The sequence below is a fragment of the Dipodomys spectabilis genome, unplaced genomic scaffold (genome assembly GCF_019054845.1).
Source record: "Dipodomys spectabilis isolate Male_0828 unplaced genomic scaffold, ASM1905484v1 ptg000253l, whole genome shotgun sequence".
Lineage (NCBI taxonomy): Eukaryota > Metazoa > Chordata > Mammalia > Rodentia > Heteromyidae > Dipodomys > Dipodomys spectabilis.
In genome coordinates, this window is record NW_024870930.1 from 482,668 (window position 1) to 487,890 (window position 5,223).

At 47.1% G+C, this 5,223-nt stretch overlaps 1 pseudogene; it reads right to left on the reverse strand.

Annotated features, from left to right (window-relative positions):
* Nucleotides 1–4,731: 4,731 nt before the first annotated feature.
* LOC122124909 lies at nt 4,732–4,801 on the reverse strand (annotated as a pseudogene).
* Between the last annotated feature and the right edge of the window lie 422 nt (nt 4,802–5,223).

Sequence of the window (5,223 nt, forward strand, 5' to 3'; positions counted from 1 at the left end):
CACGCAACAGCACACCATACCTCAACATTCAGAAGAGTGACAACTACATACCTAACCTCAGTACTAAGAACAGTGACAAATACAAACCTAACTTCAATACTCAGAACAGTGACAACTACACACCTAACCTCAACACTCATAAAAGTAACAACCACACACCTAACCTTAATACTCAGAACAAGTACAACTACACACCTAACATGAATATTCAGAAGAGTCAGAATAGTGGCAAATGCACACTTAACCTCATTACTAAGAACTGCGACAACCACTCACATAACCTCAATACTCAGAACAGTGACAGCTACACACCTAACCTCAGTACTAAGAACAATGCCAACTATACACTGAACCACAACATTCAGAACAGTGATAAATGCACACCTAAAATCAATACTCAAAACAGTGACAACCACATACCTAACATCAGTACTCAGAATAGTGACAACTTCCACATAACCTCAGTACTCAGAACAGTGACAACTGCACACCTAACCACAATACTCCTAACACTGACACCAAACACCTAACTTCAACACTCAGAACAGTGACAACTTCACATCTAACCTCAATATTCAGAACAGTGACAAAGACACAACTAACCTCAACACTCAGAACAGTGACAACTACACATCTAGCCTCAGTACTCAGAACAGTGACAACTACACACCTAATGTCAACACTGAGAACAGTCTGAACAGTGACAACTGCACACCTAACCTCCGTACTCAGGATAGTGACAACTATACACTTAACCTCAACACTAACAACAGCAACAACTACACATCAAACCTCAGTACTCACAACAGCGACAACTGGACACCTCACCTCAACACTCAGAACCCTGACAAACACATATCTAACCTTAATATTCCTAACATTGGCAACCACACACCTAACTTCAACACTCAGAGCAGTGACAACTACACATCTAACCTCAGTAATCACAACAGTGATAACCACAGACCTAATCTCAACACTCAGAACAGTCTGAAAAATGAGTACTGCACACCTCACCTCACTACTCAAAACAGTGACAACTAACCTCAACACTCACAAAAGTGACAACTACACATGTAACCTCATGACAACAGCACACCTCACTCAGCAATCAGGGAAGAAGGGGGAGGCAGGTGCAGACACCTTGGGCCAGGGCGGGTAAGGTGGAAGTGCTTTCTGAGGCGCCCTTCCCCTTCCTGCACCAGGCTGTGGTCTGATGAGGCAGGAGGCATCTAGAAGCTTGGAGGTGACAGGGTTAGGAATGCCGTTTTAGAGCAATCAGGGGTGATTCAGGACTGCAAGTGCTGCCAGGCCAGCGCCAGCTGGAAAACTGGAAAACTGCAGCCCTGCCCATGTCCTCTGCCTCCCGCTCCCTGCACCCTTCGTGTCCCCGGGCCCCACCCTCCACTTTTCCCCCCTTTCCAGGTCACCCCCTTCCCTTTTTGCCGGTCCCCTTCCACACTGTGCACTGGCTGGGATGGTGGTGGTGGCAGCACTAGCCTGCTCTGGACTTGTGCACAGGCCCCGTGACTCCCCAACTTTGCCCTACTCCAGGGCCACCTGAGGCGCATGAATGCTCTTGACCCTTGCAATGCCTCCAGGGCGCCCACCCTTGCTGTGCACAGTGGCACGGACTCACGTGGAGGGTACAGGCTGCTGGCCAGGAGGCCTTGAGCCCCACGCACCTCCTGTCCTACCTGCGTACCCAGCCGGGGCTGTCTGGCCATGGCACACCAGGCGTTGGGTTGCTCCTGAGCTCCTTCTGGGACTCCCTGCAGCTGCCGCCCATGCCAAGCCTGGGGACTGAGGCTCCGGCCTGGCCACACTCGGCCACCCCAGCAGCCAGGAGCCGTCACTACCACCTGGTCATGCATGCGGTGCTGCAGCTGCTGTTGTGGCACCAGAGCTTGGCCTAGCGCAAGAGATTGAATGAGTCCCACTCTTCCTCCAGCAGCTGGTGGAAGCAGTTGACCACGACCCAGCCAAAGTTCTCCTGCATTGCGGTGCAGATGGCAACCATAGGGCACCCCAGGGCGCCCTTATCCTGCCGAGGTTACTGCGGGCCCGCCATGGTCAGTCCAAGCAAGCAAGGCTCAGGAGAGCCTGTGATGAGGACCCAGGCTGCCTGCCTCTGCCCTCCCTGCCAGGCCCGTTCTAGTCCCTCCCTGGGCTGCCACTACCACTGCCCGCCCAACCGCAGTGAGATAGCCAATCAACACACAGAGACATGCCCATTTCCCAGCCTGTGTGCTAGAGAGCCCAATCACTTGCTGGGAGGCTGTTACATCATGGGACCTCTGTGACCCACCCCCGGCCTGTTTGTGAGAGGCGGGCCAGGGGCAGAGCCACCGCAGATGGGCGCACGTGACCTGGGCTGCAGACCCATTGGACGCAGCCATCCTGTAACCCCTTGGAGCTTTGGGTACGTTCTTGTCCGCTACACTTCTGTGAAGGTTACCCATTCACTTAGCCATTCAACAGCCCTGTACTTGGCATTTAGTGTGTGGTTGAGGAGACACCAGCTGCTTCTTGTTATGAACCTTAGATCTTATTCTGCATACTGAGAAAAAAGAAAGACAGAGTCCTCTTCTAATTCCCAGTGCAAGTGTCTAACCTGAAGACATGACTCCTAGTTCAAGGAAATGGCCATGAGGACGTGACTCCAAGAGCAAGGATCTGACCATGAGGATGTGACTCCCAGTGTAAGGGTCCGACCATGAGGACGTGACTCCTATTGCAAAAATGTGACCATGAGGATGTGACTCCCAGAGCAAGGATCTGGCCATGAGGACGTGACTTCTAGTGCAAGGATCTGACCCTAATGATGTGACTCTTAGTGCAAGGGTCTGACCATAAGGATGTGACTCCCAGTGCAAGGGTCTGACCATGAGGATGTGACTACCAGGGCAAGGGTATGGCCATGAGGATGTGACTACCAGGGCAAGGGTATGGCCATGAGGATGTGACTCCTAGTGCAAGGGTCTGACCATGAGGATGTGTGGGAAAGCTTTCCTTTGGAAATGAAGGTTAAGGTGAAAGGGAAAGGTGACAAGGGGCAGATGCAGATGTCTTGAGGAGGGATGGAGTGCAAACCTTATTAAGCTCAAAGGAAAGCAGTGTGATTGGGATGAAAATGATTGAACAAAGACCAAATTTTAGTCCTTATTCCAGGAACAGTGCCTTAAACACAACCAATTTATATTTGAAAGGCCCACTCTAGTTGTGCTGTGAAAAACTAGACTGGAGTATCCAGGGAAGAACTGATGAGGTCACTTGGATTTAGGATGGTAGCAGTAGATATAAGTAAGGACTTGGACAGTATGGATGATAAAGCTGATGTGAAAATTCTTTTGCCGGCATGGGCATCTGAAATGGGAATGCTCATCACAACTAAATGCAACAGTGGGAAGGGACCATGAGTTCCATCTTGGGCATGTTGAGGTTGGTGATTTGGATGGTTTTGTTTGTCATTTCAGAAATCCAGTTAAGGCCTGGACCTCAGAGATAGAGGGGTTTCCTACAGGAAATCTTGCCCACTCAACTGGTGGCTGCCCTTACAGCCATCACTTTCCCTCACATTTTGGATTTTGTTCAGGCATCAGGTGACTGTAGGACACAGGGGAAAAGGGCTCCTTCCAGCCTCAACCTTCATTAATCTTACATCATTCATTGTATTTCCATTCCTTTGCCAGCAACTGCTGAAGAATAGGTTGCCTTGAACATCTGGCAGAGCAGATTGGAGGGGAAAATTCAGGGTAATCTTTTCTTACACCTAAAAAGAAATTGAAGCTGAGTAAGCTGGTATGCCTAGCATCCTAACTACTGAGAAGACTGAGATGTCAGGATCATGGTTCAAAACCAGCCTGGGCAGACAAGTCTGGGAAAAACTCTTCTCTCTAACTAACCCTTTATTGCAACTATAAATAGGGAGAAAACCTACATCCTGAATTGTATCGAACTTCCAACTTAACTCACTTGGGAAACTCCCTACCTCCCTTCTTGTCACTAAATAAACTTAACAATAAAATATAGTGGAAAAAAGATTATATGGCCAGAAGGTATTTTTCGGTTTATTTGTTTGTTTGCTTTCTTGCTTGCTTTTTGTTGTTGTGCGGCTTGAATGCAGGGCCTGAGTGCTGCCCTGAGCTTTTTACCCTCAAGATTAGTTCTCTACCAGAATGAGCCATACTGGCACTCCTGGTTTCTGGTGGTTAATTGGAGATAAGAATCTCATAGACTTTCCTGCCCCAGCTGGCTTTGAACTGTGTTCTTCAGATCTCAGCCTTCTGAGTAAGATTACAGGAGTGAGCCGCTGCGTCCTGGTTGGATAAAAGGTTTTGATGCATGCAGTGATATAAGCTAACTTTGCAAACACTGTACTAACTAAAAGAAGGCAGAGATAAAAGGCCATTTATTGTATGATTCCACTGATATAAAATATCTGTAGAATAGGCAAATCTGTAGGGACAGAGTAAATTAGTGCTACCAGGAGTTAGGGGCAATATAATGTTGGAGAATTACTCCTTAATAGGTCTTCTTTAGGGGAAATAAAAATACTCCAGAAATCATGCAATAGTAACACAAAATTGTGAAATGCTAAATGTCACTGACTTACACATTTTCACATTGTGAAAAATAATAAATATTTTTACCATAACTTAAGGAGAAAATGTACTTTGTACCCAGATCAAGATTTAAGCCCTGATCCTGCCATCCATTAACTCTGTGAGTTTGTGCAGGGGCCATGCTAATCTTCTCTGTATCGTTCCAATTTTAGTATATGTGCTGCCGAAGCGAGCACACTCTTTGATTTTGGACACATATTTCTGGGCCTTTTTTTCTCATCTGTAAAATGGAGACATCACAGTCCCTACCTCCAAGGGCTACTTTGAATTTGGAATGAGATCATTTATATACAGTGATCAGCACAGTGCCATCACAGAATAAATCCTCATCAGAAGTATTATTATTATATGTTATTAGTGTCATTCATCATCAATCACATACTTTTCAGTCAGGCTTAATAGAGATAGAGTCATAAATTTTCTGAAGATTTGTTTTTGTTTCTGTTTTGGGGCTTGATCATAGAGCCTGAGCACTGTCCCTGGGCCTCTTTGTGCTCAAGGTTAGTGTTCTACCACTTGAGCCACAACTTCACTTCCAGTTTTTAGGGTCTAATTGGAGATAAGAATCTCACAGGGACTTTTCTGACCAGCCTACTTC